The sequence below is a fragment of the Dama dama genome, chromosome 33 (genome assembly GCF_033118175.1).
Source record: "Dama dama isolate Ldn47 chromosome 33, ASM3311817v1, whole genome shotgun sequence".
NCBI classification, from domain to species: domain Eukaryota; kingdom Metazoa; phylum Chordata; class Mammalia; order Artiodactyla; family Cervidae; genus Dama; species Dama dama.
In genome coordinates this window covers 70843800-70861066 of record NC_083713.1, presented here as the reverse complement: position 1 = coordinate 70861066, position 17267 = coordinate 70843800, and positions in this window count along the sequence as shown.

The window sequence follows — 17267 nt, the reverse complement described above, 5'->3', positions numbered from 1 at the left end:
GTGGATAGACTGGAAGTGTCAGATGAGGTTGGAAGGAGATTCAATACGGCAGGCAAGCAAGAGTTATTATAGAACTATAGTATAGTTATAATTTTTTAATATATACATATACAAACAAAAGAACAACCAGAAGGAGTTCACGATTTTCTCCTTCTACGTCTGCCGCAGAACTTTTTTGGCATTGCCTGCTTGCTGCTTCCTTTTCCCCAGGGAGAGAATGAAATTCAACCATCCACATCCACTTCCAGCTGGGTGTAGTGAAAGAGAGGGAACCCAGTGCAATCAAGATGTGGTGAGCAAATGAATTCTTTTTAATGGCTGAGTAATATTCTATGGTGTATATGAAACTGGAGCCCATTATACAGAGTGAAGTAAGCCAGAAAGATAAAGACCATTACAGTATACTAACACATATATATGGAATTTAGAAAGATGGTAACGATAACCCTATATGCAAAACAGAAAAAGAGACACAGATGTACAGAACAGACCTTTGGACTCTGTGGGAGAAGGTGAGGGTGGGATGTTTCGAGAGAACAGCATCGAAACATGTATACTATCTATGGTGAAACAGATCACCAGCCCAGGCTGGATGCATGAGACAAGTGCTCGGGCCTGGTGCACTGGGAAGACCCAGAGGAATCGGGTGGAGAGGGAGGTGGGAGGGGGGATCGGGATGGGGAATACATGTAAATACAAGGCTGATTCATGTCAATGTATGACAAAAACCACTACAATATTGTAAAGTATTAGCCTCCAACTAATAAAAATAAATGGAAAAAAAAAAAAAAAAAAAAAGATGTGGTGAACAAGATGGCCCTGGATGAAAGTTCTCCTGCGGGAAGGTGACAGGTTCCCAGGGGTTGGCGACTATGTACTTGGATCCTCTTAAAGAGCGGGCAGAGTGAAAGTAAAGTTGGAATTTCAGTGTGGAGAGTATATTTGAAGTGTGTCCTTAATTTGAATGAGCCCCCATTGTGTACCTGCCCCTTGCTTAACAAACACCTTTAACAAAAATAAAGGTTAATGATACTAAAGCACATGGAGATAACACATGTACGTAAGGAACATAGAAGTCAGAGGAGATGCCACTTCTTTATCTCTCTTGCTTGGTATACACAAACCAAAATGCTTGCATTTAGCCAAATAGGAATTTAAAATTTGTCCCTGAAGATATTCTTACTAGAAACTGTAGTGTCAAGTACATTGATGAATGTGTCTTTGCCTGAAATCATAATGTCAAAATCTCATTTCTTATCACATGTGTATCTGGAGTTTCTTGAACTAAACAGCTTGTTATAAGAAATAAAAAGGAAGTGTTCTCTGGGAAGTGGTACAACTTTTCAAGAACCTTTATGGTGAAAATTCACTAGCATATACACAGGGAAAGGAATAACCTAGGGTATCATTCATTGTCAAGCTTTTTTCAAGTTATAGGACAACTTCCTCCCACGTGCTCTGCGTGTTTTTTTGGCTTGGCACACTTGTATTAGATTAATATTCACTCCTTTTTATTGCTAATCAGTATTTTTTTGGTTGAATATACCACTGTATTTTTAACCATTTACCTGTTGATGGACATTTGGATTGTTTCCAATTTGGAGCTATTTCCAATCAAGCTGCTAAGAGATTTATGTACTATTTGCTTGGTTATATGCTCCCATTTCTCTTTAGCAAGTACCCGGAAGCAGAAGGACTGACTTATATAGCAGATGTATAGGTAGAGTTTTAGAGGGCTTCACTTGTGGCTCAGATGGTAAAGAATCTTCCCACAATGTGGGAGACCCAGGTTCAATCCCTGAGTTGGGAAGATCCTTTGGAGAAGGAAATGATAATCCACTCCAGTATTCTTGCCTAGAGAATTCCATGGACAGAGGAACCTGGTGGTCTACACTGTCCTACTAGATGTATAAGTAGAGTTTTAAGAAATTGCCGAACGGTTGTCTAGAACAGTCATATGGTTTTATACTCCCACCAGCAGTATCAATATATGAGTTCTAGTTTGTTCACATCCTTATCAACACTTGGTATGGACAGTCTTTTTAATTTTTGAATTCTTATGGGTGTGTAGTCATATCTCATCACAGTTTTAAATTTCATTCCTTAATGACTAGTAATATTGTCTTAATTTATGAGGGCTACTATATAAGATAACATAGATTTTGTGGCTTAACCAACAGATATTTATTTTCTCCCCCTTCTGGAGTTCTGGAGATCCAAGATTAAAGTGGACTTTGGAACTCATCAGAACAATTAGATTTTGTTGAGGTTCTTTTCTTGGCTTGTAGTTGGCTACCTTTCTGCTCTGTTCTCATATAGCCGGGTGCACTGAAAGGGCGAAAGAGAGAAGAGACAGAGCAAGAGTGAGGGAGAATCCTTCCTCTTCTTATAAGGATGCTACTCCCGTCATGAGGGGCCCACCTTTATGCTGATTACCTACAGAAGATCCTGTCTTCAGATACTATCACCCAGGGGGATAGGGCTTCAACATATGAATTTGAGGAGGACACAAACATTCAGTCTATAACATATTGAGCAAACTTTTACCATCCACATATCTTTGGCAAAATATCTGTTAATACTGGAAATTATATATATATATATATATATATATATATATATATATATATATATATATATATATATATTTGGATACGGATATCCAGAGCACCATTTGTTCTGAATTACTTTTACCACTTTGTTAAAAACCTATTATTGGGAAGATGGTGGTGGTCTAGTGGTTAAGATTCCACAGTTTCAATGCAAGGGGCATGGTTCTATCCCTCATTGGGGAATAAGATCCTACATGCCTTGGGGTGTGCCCAAAAGACAAAAACAAGACAATAGTTGTCTACATATGTGTGTCTATTTCTAAACTCCCTATTCTGTTCCATTGATCTGTTTAAGTGGTTTTGATGTGTACTATATCCATAGTCTTGGTTATTAAAGCTTTATAGTAAGTCTTAAAGTCAGGTAGTGTTGTTCTCTTTCAAGTTGTATTGGTTACTTTAGATTTTTGTCATTTCCACAAAAATTTTAGAATCACTTTGTTAATTTCTACAGAATATCACCAGTGGTCTTTTTATTTTGAAAATTGGCAAGCTGATTTTAAAAATTATTCAGAAATGCAAGAAACACAGAAGAGCAGAAACAACTTTAATAGGGAAGAAGAAAGAGGACTAACACTCATTTAAAGACTCAAGAATTCAGTAATGAAGACAATATACTACTTGTATAAGAATAGATGTTCAATGGGACAGAATAGAGAGTTCATAACTAGTCACACATATATTTAAACAATTGATTTTCAACAAAGATACCAAGTTAATTCAACAGAGAAAGTATATTCCTTTTAACAGCCATGCTATAAGAACTGGACGTTCATAAGGAGAAACACACAAAAAACCAACTTCAACTTCTCTTTCATGTTATACAAGATAAACTTGAATCATAGTCCTAATTGTAAAATCTAAAACTATGAAGCTTCTAGAAGAAAACATGGGAAAAGCATCTTTACAACTTTAGAAGAAAATATATACAATGCATAATTATATCAGAGAACTCGTGTACAGAACATACAAAGAATTTTATAACTCAATATTAAGACCACAAAACAAACTTGTAAAGATGAGAACACTATATGAACATTTAACACAAGAAGACATAAAATGATCAATACACATATGAATAAGAGTTAGTCATCAGGGAAACTTGAATTAAAATCACAATTAGTTGCCACAATATACTCACTAGAATTGCTAAAATTAAAAAGACTGATAACAAGCAAATTTTGGTAGAGATAAGGAACAACTAGAAATCTCATATGTTGCTGGTGGCAGAGTGAAAGGGTACAGCTGCTTTGGAAAGCAATTTTTGTTTCTTATAAATTTAAACATACATTTACTACATGACCCAGCAATTCCACTCCTAGGTGTATACCCAAAGAAATTAAAACATGTGCCTGCACTAAGACTTACACAAGACTGATCACAGCAGCTTTATCCTAATAATCCCCAAACTGAAACAAAATGTTCATCAGTAATATAATGGATGGGGCTTCCCTGGTGGTTCAGTGGTTAAGAATCTGCCTGTCCTTGCAAAGGAAACAGGTTTGATCCCTGGCCCAGGAAGATTCCTCATGCCATGGGGCAACAAAACCCATGCACCACAACTACCAAGCCCAGGCTCTAGAGCCTGTGAGCCACAACTGCTGAAGCCTGAGAGCCTAGAGCCTGTGTTCACCAATAAGAGAAGCCACTGCAGTGAAAAGACCATACACCACAAAAAAGAGTAGCCCCGGCTCGCCACAAATAGAGGAAGTCCATGAACAGCAACGAAGACCCAGTGCAGTCAAAAATTAATAAATTTAAAAAAATATGGATGAACAAATTATGGTGTATCCATACAATGGAATTCTGCTCTCTTGGTAAAAAGGGAGCAAGTCCTGATATATACAACAATATGGATAAATCTCAAAAGGATTTTAATGTGCTAAAGGAGCCAGGCAGAAAAGAACATGCAAAGCCTGATTCCATTTGTATGAGGTTCTACAATAGGAAAAAAGTAATCTATATTGAGAGAAATCAAATTCATGTTTGTCTGGGGTCAGGAAGAGGGATTGACTGAAAAAGGTATGAGGTTTCTCTATCTTGATTGAGGTGGTAGTTGCAAAGATATCTATATTTGTCAAAACTCCTCAAACTATACATTCAAAAATGCACACATTCTTCTTCTGGTATGCAAATTATATCTCAAAAAGTCTATTAAAAATAATCAAGTAAGAACATGTCAAATAAAGACAGGTGCCTACTGCTTCTTCAGCAGACCATCAAGGCACACATCTTTCATGTATTTGGCATCTAACCTCAGAATATAGGCAAGAGATGGCTGGACTCTTTTAGAGGCATGACCAACAGATCTAGTGTGCCTGAGCCATATGATCCGGTGTTATCTTGAAAAATGCTCTTTTCATTACCTTTTTATGTTGAAAAATGGATGCTGCATATTGGACCATGAAGATGAAGGCTTATCTTGATAGGGTTTGCAGGTGAAAGAAGCCCAGGTCCCTAAAGATTCCATGCTGCATAAATATCTGCCTACCTCTAGACTTCTCAATTGCAGAAAGTGAAAAATAAACCTACCTTGTTGACATCACTATTGTTTGAGTCTCTTTTATGGCTTAACTTAAACTGGTATAATTACCCAAATTTGTCCAGACAATCAAACCATGGTTTAGCCTTCAATTCTACTTTTGTCAAATACTTCCTATCTAGACTGATATTCGATCAAAGTACATGAAAATCTTGCACCGTTAATGAATTCCTCCTCAACTCATTCCATCTAGTGTTAAGGTCTGAGACCAACTTGGCTGTCTTTACCAGCCAAAGCCATGTAGAGGTTAGATTTCCAAAGTAGAAAATCTTAATCTATTGTAGAGGCAAATAGAGCACTGGATCCAACGAAAATGTGTGGTTCAGAATTTTTGAATTCTGTCTTTGTCATCTGCAGAGTATTATGAAACTTAAGAAGAACTGGGAAGGGGCATATTAGAGAGGTTGTTGTGTGTTTCATGTTCAAAGTTCAACTGGGACTGAGAACATTTACAAAGCTCTCCAAGACTGTAATTAATCCCTGTACTGGAGTGAACAGTGTCTCCCCAAAATTCTCACTCTTCTAGATTCTCAGGATATGACCTTATTTGGAAATAGGATCTTTACGGATTTTTGTAGTTAGGAAGCGGTCAAGGAAGAGGTCATACTAAATTAGAGTGGACCTTAAATTCAATGACTGATACCCTTTAATGAAGAGACATATCAGAGACTAAGATACGGACAGGGAAGACCCTGTGATGAAGGAAGCAGAGGTTGGAGTGATGTAACTACCAGCCAAGAACACCCAGCATTGCCAGTAATCACTGATTTTCCAGGTGGTGCTAGAGATAAAGAACCTGTCTGCCAATGCAGAAGACATAAGAGACACTGGTTCGATCCCTGGTTTGGAGAAAGAAATGGCAATCCACTCCAACCCAATCCATATTCTTGCCTGGATCATCCCACGGACAGAGAAGCCTGGCAGGCTATAGCCCATGGGGTCGAAAAGAGTCAGACATGACTGAAGTGACTTAGCACACAGACCACCAAGAGCTGGAAGAAGCAAGGAGAATACATCCGAGGGCTTCAGAGGAAGCATGGCTCAGCTCACACCTTGGTGTTGGATTTCTAGTCTCTGGAACCGTGGGAATTAATTTCTGTTGTTTAAGCCACCCAATATGTGGTAATTTATAATGGCAGCCCTAATGAATGTGCAACCTGAATTTTCCTATTTTACTAAAGTGAATCAAACCCATCCCACCATCTGGTAACTGCACTGGTAACTGAACTGAAAAGGTCTTCCTTTTGTCAGCATAGTGAGGGAGGAGCAATGTCTTGTGAAACGCATGTTTAAGATGATGTCAGGGGATTCTGCTGCCCTGTTTGGTGTCTGGTTCTGTTGACATGACACTTCTTAGTCCAGCAAATCTGTTATGCTTCATGCAACTCTTAACTGACACACTGCAACAGAGACTTGTTAAGTATTTCTCCAAAATTCTTCACATTTCCTGCAATGCAAGTATCTTTAGCTTAGTCAAACTATGGTAGAAATAGAGACATCCAAATAGATCCTGAAAAGGTCCTCAGAACATAAGACAGTGTCAAGGTGCTTCAGAGGGCCTCTGGCAGTCATGCCTATGTTTATAGGCTGTCCTGTTCTCAACTAGGTGGAATAAACTGAAAGCTACTTTTTATTAATATTTTTGCATTCAGCTAGAAACTGTTTATGCTGCTGACTCTGAAAGCAAGGAAAGCTCTGGGCCACTTCACACTTGGGTAGGGCAATCCATTTATGAATCAGGACAGATCTGCACATGGGCTGTAGGAGAAAACTGTGGCAGTCTACCGAATATTTCCAGATGTTAACATAATTGATGATATTCTAAAAACGAACACCAGTTGTTACATGCGGTTTCAACATTTTTGTTTTATTTTCTGTAATGGTTGCCTTTCCTCGTTGAGCAATTTCCAGTTCTCCAGAACGCGTAATGCTTACCTTTAAAGGTGTGATCTCCCAACACTTCATTCCCTGGATCAGTTTCTTTTAAACAAGCTAAAACAGACATAACCAGCGCACCATCTCAGGCTGATATGACAAATGTGAAACTAAAGAATATTGAAAGCCATTCAAAAATTGGTTTGGTAAATGACAGTGCTGTATAATGAAACCAAATGCATAGATTGGAATTTTAAAAGAAATCCTAGTGTGAAGATAAAAGGACATGAAAGATAATAAATGTTGAAATAATACACCACATAATGGTATACTGTCAAGAAAGAAAGATAATATGATAACCTACAGAGCATCCCTGAGCCTCTATAGGTACTTGACCTATAGTTTGCAGGGAAACAATCTTTTTGTTTCATCTGGCTCATATTAAAAACAGGAAAAACAAAACCAGCATTTTTTTCCCCACTCTCACACAGATGGTGGAAAAATCCATGCAATTTTTAACTGTCTGAAATTCTTTAAAGCAATATAAGACAGAAAAAATTATTAAATCACTTTTCCATTTCATATAATGAAAAACTGCACCACCATGGTGGGGCTGGAGCCATCAATTTTGGAGTAAGTGGGAGCTCTGATTGGTCCTGCAGGCAATCAATCACCTGGCAGTCCTGGGTCCTTATCTGTGAAGTCATCTTGCTGTAGGAAAGAGAAATTTTGAAAAAAAAAAAATCAAACTAAAGTCAAACTTCTCATTAATATTTATATAATTCCACTTTGAGATTTATGTAGTATATAATTTACATACATGACATACATGGAGGTATTTGGGGGACATATCCACACATACATTCACTCATTTGTTTCTTCTTTCACTTATTAATTTCTTCATCCACTATTCAAAAAATATTTAGCAATGATTACTCTAGGAATTGGGATACAGACTTTCCTGTGAGCTCGCAGTCCACTGGGACAGAGAGATGGACAAATAAATGACAATAATGTATCTTGATAAATTGTACAATCGATGTTATATACATTCTGGATAATGTCATGTTCACACACACACACACACACACACATATATATGGCTATTTCTAGATACTCTGGGGCCAAATACAGAGCTGTTAGAAGGGCAATGGGTATTTATCTTGCTTATTCTGTTTACTTAATATTTGAAGAAGTGATAGCTTATTTTTAATTTACTTCTGCATTTGAACTTGCTTCCAATATTAAAAAAATGTTTGTTGTGACTTTTCATAGTAAGTGTGGTACCAAATTCTCAATACCTGAGTGAATTTGACTAGGAGAGGCCATTTGCTTGTGGGGAGAGAATCTAGTTAGAGAGACTCATAAACAGTGATGTCCTTCATAGCTTGCCAGATAAGTCAATACCTTGGTTCTAGTCTCTAGGGGTAGCAAGCACTCCTAGTGACAAGCCCCCCCTATTCTAGGATCTCATATCTAGGTGGCAAGGCTGGACAGGTAGCTTAAGTTACCTAACCGTATACAAATCAGCATTTTATGGTGCCTCAGTTTCTCCAAAGGTTAAAAGGAGTTAAAGTTAATTATCTCAATTGAAAGAATTATCTCAATTAGCTTTAACTCATGGGAAAGAAACTTTAGAAAGGGGACTGCAGTGTCCCTTCTTAACACTCAAACCTTTGGGAACGCAGTTTTAGCCTTGACGACTGAGCAGGACTCTTAAGGATAAACAGGTGGGAGAATGATGTAAGGTTAACAGGGGTCTAGGTCCTTTACTGGTTATTAATGTGAAGGCACTTCAAAAGATTGTAAACATGGTGGACAGTTGACTAGATCACTGCTCAAAGCTCTTAGTCATCCAGTTCTTTGGGTGGAGGGGGAGGAACATGTCAGACTGTGCCAGAGCTGACCGGGTGAGAAGCATAGAGTCCATGGCAAGGAAGTAGAATCTGCTTGTGACCTGACTACAGGACAGATGCAGGAGTCCAGGTAGGGTCCTACATGTGCGTTAGAGATGTTAACATCATGGCCGTAATGGTGGTGGCGGGGATGTGTCTTAGATACAACAATGTCTTCCAGAAAGAACCTCAAGGGCAGATATTTCATCAGACCCTTCTTTTGGAAAGTTAGTCACCCCAAGGGGATTCTAGGAAGGCATAAATTGATGCTTCTTTTTCTCAGAGACATATTTACATCTGAAATGGCCAAATGTTGGTTGGCTCCAATATCCAGTTTGTCTTTTCAGCACCTATTTGATGAATATCTACTGTGGTCAGGAAGATCCTCTGGAGAAGGGAATGGTTATCCACTCTAGTATTCTTGATTGGAGAAGTCCATCAACAGAGGAGCCTGGAGGGGACTACAGTCCATGGCGTCACAAAGAGTCAGACACGACTGAGCAACTAACACTTTTTCACTTCACTATGGGCAAGGCACTGGAAGCAGAGATGCGAAAATGCTGTCATCACCCTTAAAGAGTTCCAGTCTAGTGGGAAGAGAGGTGAAGCAGATCCTGCCCACAGGGTACCAGGAGGAAGCCTGGGTATAATGGGGACAGAGTCAGAGGTGGGAACACTGGGGGTGCAGGGGAGGTTTGCTGAGTCTTCGAGGAGGTGTAGGAGAGAGCCAGGTGGAGAAGTGTGTTACCTGGGTCAAGTGCAGGGAAAGGCAAGGACTGCAGGGAGCAAAGGCGCTCCCAGCCTGGGCAGCTCTCAGCGCAAAGGGAAGGATGAGGCGCACCAGCTGGCCACCTCCAGGGATTTTTTCTCATCCTAACTTTCACGGGCTTCGCAGCAACAAACCAGCCTCTCTCCTGGGGACACTAACTAACCTGGCCCGAGATGAAATAAACACACTGCAGCTGGCAGCTTCTGTCTTGGCACATGGAGCCCACAAGACAAATGAAATGGAGAGTCAGGGCTGAGCTGGAGGAAGCTGGCCCTACGCGTGGTAGGTACTCAGACCCACAAATGGCAGTCGAGGCTCAGGGCTTGTTTCTGTGTCCGTTGCCTCAAGGCGCTGAGGAGATGCTAATCCACGACCACTGTGTGGGCTTTACACCTGCCTACAGCCCTGCCACTGCCGCCGTGTATTGTGATTTCAGAGTCCCAGGAGTACCTGCAGCCCAGGCAGGAGCGAGTTATTTCTGCCTTTGCTTGCAGAGAGATGATAACCTCAAGGAGGGGATTTCACAGCTCTTTGAATTGAGTTGCATGTTTGTTCTGGGTTATTCTTTCTATTTCCTAATATAACACTCGTTTGCTGTTGAGTAAATATTGATCCCATTGCAGTCAGCATTAGTGGCAAAGGATGCTGAAAAATAATCAGCCAGGTAATCAGGTTTGCTCTCTGGACTGAAAGTGAGTGTGGTAGGGGCCCTGTTAAGACGGGGGCCATGTCCATGCCACAGACAATTCAATCAACACTTCTGTAATTACTAGGTTCATTTTGGTCCTTTATGAAATATGCTAATTTTCCCTGAATAACACCTTTTCTTGAACAGATACAAATCAGTCTACAATTTAGATACAGGTCATGTGTATCAGAAAGTAGAAATTTGCCTCCCCCACTTTCTTTTTTTCTTGGGGTTAAGTGCTGGCTGTAAATTGAATTACAATTAGATTATTTGGTGATGCGATAAAATCCTCATATATTAAAATGCCACTAATGCCGAAATAATGGTAATTTCAACCAAGGATGTGCTCTATCTACATAAAGAAGAATTTGCTAAACAAATTCATAGTGTGATCAAGTTTACAAAGATTATAAGCCTGCTGCTTTCTAGTTCTTCAAGTAGTGTGGCACTTGGTCGTCAGTCACTAAGTCGTGTCCAACTCTTTGCGACCCCCTCAAGTGCAGCATGCCAGGCTCCTCTGTCCATGGGGATTTCCAGGCAAGAATAATGGAGTGGGTTGCTATTCCTTTCTGCAAGGAATCTTCCTGGGCCAAGGACTGAACCCATATCTCCTGCATTGGCAGGCAGTTTCTTTACCACTGAGTCACTGAGGAAGCCCAGTGTAGTAGTTATTTATATGTTATTTTCCAGAATCATAGAGTCGAGGGTCATTATGCATAACTATTCTCATTTAACCCCATCCACACGATCCTCTTCAATTTCCTCTCTTCCTATCCTGGACACTCTAGAGTGGGAAGCTTGCTACGTTACAAGGTGATCCACTCTACTTGGAGAGCTCCAACAGAGAATACTTCCTGGGTAGAGTCAAAATCATTTCCTTACTTTTAGTCATGAGCCATACAAATTAAGCCATAGCTTAATTAATCTTCTAGGTATTTGTAGACATAAATATTTGTGTGCTTTTATGTGCACTTAGAATCTAGGATTTCAGAAAATTAAGGAAAAAAAAAAACTTAAGAGTCAAGTATTACAACCCCTTTCCCTTCACCCACTCTAACTTGGTGCCTAAATTGCTATTTTTCACATCCTACCCAATATGCACCTAGTTTGTGACTTCAAGTCACAAAAGTCACACACACACAAAAAAAGGTGTTTCTTTACATTTTTTCTTTAATTTAAACCAGCCTCTAATCCAGACTGATCTTCCTCCTGAATTCATCAAAATTAATGAGATGGGATGTGACTGGTGACTTGGAAATGGGAAGATAAAATCACTTCTATGGTGTTCCATGATGGTGTTTTCCAAACAAGACTGAACATCCTTGAAAACCCTCTGGAGGATGGTGGTGTCTAAATGCATGAATAAATTTTAAAAGCCTGTAATAGGCCAGGTGGTCCTTTCCATCAGACCCTCAATAATCCATGAAAGCAGGACCAACACTTCTACTGCTGTTTTAGGCAGTTGCTATGGACTCCCCCATCAGTCCCATTGCATCCTAACTACTCTCCCATTGGATTGACAAACTAGATTTCACTAGATGTTAATTTCTCAATTCCAGGTCCCAAAGTTTCATCTCTGAGACTGACTTTGTTTCTTGCCTTTGATATTCTTCCTCCCTGTGGTCCTCACTGATGGGATCTGGTTCAACCACTCTCTGCTCCCAGCACCTCATGTTGCCATAGATGGGTTCTCCCTGCTCCAGCCCCAAGATCCGAACCAAGTAGGTAGTACACAAGCCTGGTGTCCCTGCTAATGAAGAGGTTTGATCTGTCAAACATATTTCTTCTCTCACTATGTCCCCAAGATTAACGTATTAGACTGCTCTACCTACCCATCTCCTGTAGAACCTAATCTTCTGGAAAGTCCATATTTACTATTACCACTTTACCAAGAAGAGAAAAAGCAAATTCATTTCCATTGTGAAAGAAACTTCAATTGGGATGTAGTAGGAAGTCACTTTTAGTGACTAAAGACACCTCTATGCTGTATGTCCATGCAGCCTGACCTTCTTTCTGGGCACACCACTGGCTCCATTTTCCAGCCTTCTTGGAAAGTAATTGAGACCAAGCTTCTCCAAATAGGAAATATGTTCTCTATTCAAGACATTTCAGTAATTAAAGAGTGGGTAGGGAAATGTGAGGGTTTCCCAGGTGGTACTAGTGGTAAAGAACATGTCTGCCAGTTCAGGAGACATAACAGACTTGGGTTTGATCCCTGGGTTGGGAAGATCTCCTGGAGGAGGGCATGGCAATCTACTCCAGTACTCTTGCTTAGAGAATCCCCAGGGACAGAGGAGCCTGGTGGGCTACATCCATAGGGTCAGAAAGAGTTGGACATGACAGAAGTGACTTAACACACATGGAGGGAAATGTGAAGTGACTCAAGTGAACTGTGCTGAGATGTCACCTGGAAGAAAGCAGTGACAGTGGATGGGGCTTGGATCTGGGTTGAACCTGGAGTGTTGCCTCAGGTGGACTGAGGCAGCTCATAGAAAGGAGTCAGATGTTGTCTGGCTTTGAAGGGAAGGGCAGGGGATGGGGGTTATCATGTAGGACCCAAGAAGAAAGTGCCTAGGGTTAACTTTGAAGGACAAAGGCTGAAGATAGTGAATTAATGGTGAGGACAGTAGCTTTAAGGATCAATAACAAGAATGGAAAATGGGAAAGAGATGCACAATTGGAACTAAGATTGTGAATATACTGCCATTTTTGTTTTATGTGGTGTCTGGTGTAAGGCTAATGTTGAAGGTAGCTGAAGAATGATGCGGGGCTGGTTGGAGGGTGTTGAGGGGCTCAGCAAGCTTTCCCAGTGATTCCTAAGGCAAGCATTATGGGTGGTGAGGAAATACGCCCCGTTGCTTTTCAAGTGAGGCGAAAGAAGAATTGGTGTTGAAATAGTTTTTGTTACTGGTTTCTACTGTTTAAGGCAATGAAGTTTGCTTAATATGTATGCAGCAGCTTATTTCTTGATGGATATTTTGTTCAACGGTTAGAGGCAGATTTGAACACTGCATTCACATCTCAAATTGGCTGCAGCATTTATGCAAGAGAAGGGGCTGGATGTGACAAACTTCATTCATGTCATGGGATTTAGAGGCAGGTCTGTGTGTATCAGAGAGTGAGAAATCCCAGACTGCTTGTCGGGAGGCTTCTGTCTCTTTGGAGAAGGAAGGCAATTCAGGCCTTGGTCTCAGCAGGAGCAGATGCAGGCTGGGAACCTCTGATCCTGAGGGTCCTTGTAGCTCCAGACTTTCTGTGAAAAATCGCTTTGCCTTCAGTTCACTTAGGAACACATTTTAGGAAAACCTGGATAGAGCAAGGCTCATTCTGTCACAGGTAGTTTAGAGAGAAGGTCCTTTAGGACATTTGCTTAAATGGGTACAGCTTGACGTTTGCACACAGGGTAGATCTGTGCCAATGTACTTTCATGCCCATCATCTTATTTCATCCTAAAAACCTTAAAAACCATCCATACAAGTATTCTGTTGCCAGGATTGCCATCCTTATTTTATGGAAGAAGAAATGGAGTCTCTTAGAATTTAGGAAACCTGTGTGGGATTGTGCACATGTCATATCACTAACAAAAACAAGAACGAAATAAGTCTAGGCATTTAAATTTCTCGTAATATATGGCATTATTTGCTATTTATTATCAATAAAATCTATCATTTAGATTTATAGATCAATGTAGTTGGCACATATTATCTTTATGTCTTTCTATTAAATAATGGCTAGTTATATCGAATAAAAAAAGAACTAGAAAAATTTCTGTTCTACCTTTTGTCATAACTGGGTATGAAGTAGGCTGGGTTGATGGCAGTTTTGCCCCTGGGAATAGCTTTAACTGTAATAATATTAGCTAATATAGATTTATTGAGTGCTTACAATGTGCTGGATGCTATTACAAACAACTTCAGTGCAGATCTCATTTAATCCTTGCAACAACTTATGAAATAGACTTTTATTATTATTTACACTTAGCACATGAAGAAATGAAGGCATAAAGAAGTTTACGTAACTTGCTCAGTGTCATGGTGACAGGAAATGATAGAACCGGATTCTGTCTACAGCTCACGTTCTTACCCCAGAGCTTTGGGAACATGACAGTGAGCTGCGTGTGCAGAGCTGCCCAGAGTCCCAGATGCAGGGTAAATGAGAGATTGTTCTTGCTCTTACTCTTGAGTTATGAAGACTTGGCTTTAAGTACTGAGGTTAAGGGCCCAGGGAGGGGGGCCTACAGCCACAGATCGACTCATAAACCTCCAATCTTCAAGAGCCCAAGGAAACAGCTCCGCATCTGCAAACGATTTCTGGAAGTCTACTGGAGGCTGCCTGCTCATTGCTTGTAAGTGAGGGGCTGTTCTGTGTCTGGGTGTAGATAGCCACCATAAGAGTGTGGTCTGAAGAAAAGCATTAGCTGCTTTCCACTTTACAGACTGAACAACTAGCTGGGTGTTTTTTAAAGGAAGTTTTGATGTTGCTTTGGATGCCTGTGGTCTGAGCTGTCAGTGGCTACCCACATCACTGGCCAGTCACCCTCAGGCCCATTTTGGGGGCGTCTGTGTGCTATTTCGTGGCTCTGTCCTTCTTTTGCTACAAACACTGCCTCTGTCACATCCGAGCAGGCTCTGTGGTGCCCTGACACGCTGGTTTTCATGCATGTTTTTATGACTATTTCTCCTTCCCCAACCTTGCCCTGAGAACATGTGTGCCCGTGTCGGCTTTTGCTCATCTTCTGCTTCTTTTGGCCTATTGCTTTCATTAATAAACTCTTTTGTATTTTTATTTTCTTCTTTTACTTCTTCTCTTAGAGAAAGGGTGGAGAAGGAGCTGCCTGCCTGACCGTTCTCCATGTTTCTCTCTGCCCTTAGGAGGCATGACTCACCCAGCACCAGTGGAGTTGCGGGCCTGGGACACATTGAAACTGGATTTCAAGGAGGCTGAATGCCTGTGACTGGAGTTTAAACAAGATCATTAGTTTAATCCTCTATCTCAGAGAGCACCGTTCCAAAACCATTTTGTCCATACAAGATCCCTTAAGATGTCACTCCCACTACTCACCATGGAGAGAGAAGGCAAACGCAGGAATAACCGATTAATTTCAGAAAATTAATATTCCCTGGCTGGTATGCTAGGGTCTGAGAAAATAGGAAATGTTCTTCTTTGTTAAATTTTGCCTTTATTTTTCCTACAGTGACGGTAAAGTCATTGATTCAGAGGCATTGAGAGCAGAGGGAATATGAAGTGTACATGGAAAATATGTTTGCATTTAGCAGACTGCAGGAGTGATGATCTTTTTTTTTTTTTTGGCCAGTGTTTATAGGAATGTCAATATTGAGGAATTTTTTTAGCATTAAAAGGACTTAAGATTGTAAAGTTGCTAATAAAGTTTTTATATGGTAACAATGCCCCTTGTAGAACTTGTACTCTAACCTCAAATCTAGGTTTTCCAGGGGAAATAGTGGTGGTGGAACGCCTAAAGAAGTTTCCTAGAGCAGACACTAGCAGCGTTTGTCAGAACTGATTATGGATTGTTAATACAGCTTGGGGGTGTGCGAAGGGGAGTAAGGACACCAGCCTACTGCTTTGAATAACAGCCAAAATGATGCCAAAGTTAACAATAACTATCTCATCCTTACATGTGCCAAAGTTTTATATGTCAATTAAAATTTTCAACACCATTGAATAAAATTACACAACTTAAAGCAGTTACTGTCACAATGATAATTAGAAGGACACCTGTCAGAATTTAATAATCACATAGTTTCTACCCTTACCAGGCCTTGATATCAGCCATAACTTTCTGACTAATGAGAAAATTGACTGGTGACTGTGCTCATTGACTTGTGATCAGATTGAAAGGCTAGAAGTTGGTAATGAGTATATGCTGAAGCATATTTACAGAAACGCATCTATTTGCAAAGGGGTTTTGTTCAAGTTCACCGAAATGTTTAATTCAGAGTGAGCAAAGCAATAAAGTGAATTTAAATATGATTTTTATTGAATTAAAAAATTGTGAGCTAAAAGCACTTGAGTTAAATTAAAAAGCAATTGTATTGCGTTAATGGTGAGTATAAAGAATGAAATCAATAAAAGCCCCACTTGCCATTAAGTTCAAAAACAATGAAAGCATTTTATTAACTGTGTTGTTTTAAATTCAAACATATATGTACCCTCAATTTGCAAAGCTCTTTTTTTTTGCTACTGAATGTGGCTTTAAAAATTACTAGTATATGTAAACACACATGTGTATAATCTAAACCATGAGCAGCATTGACCTTGGGCGGTCCATTGAATTACGCTGCTGGTTTCATCACATATGAATCAAGGATGGTTAAATGTACTTCAGGTGTGTTACATTTCTGGAGATACTGGTATGGGCTCCCAAACAGTGAAGTGAGCCTGCACTAACATGACGTCTTATGCCCTTTATAACATAAATTCATCATACATAAGTGAAGGTAAGTTTCCCATATGGTAAATATTAGGCCAAAACTTGAAATTGCTATTTTTGTAGGTTAGAGATCATTGAATAACAGCAGTTTTATGTGGTTCAACCTGATATAGCCCATTGGAATTCATTCGTTCATCCATTCATTTATTCATTCTATCAATCACTCAACAAATCAAGTGACTGCTCTGCCAGGCGCTGAGTATACAATAGGGAAACAAGAAGATACAAGATAGAGTGAGAGACAGGCAGCAAATACACCAACTTTCAAAGAAGTGTACAATTAAAAATTGTGATAGGCACGATCACAGTAAAAACTTGGGGTGACAAGAGAATAATGGAGGAAACCCAGGGGAATGGCTCACAGGCAGCGCCATTCAAGCTGCCCCTGAGTGACGAGTTGGAGGGATCTGAGAGAAGCCAGGGGAAGCACACTGC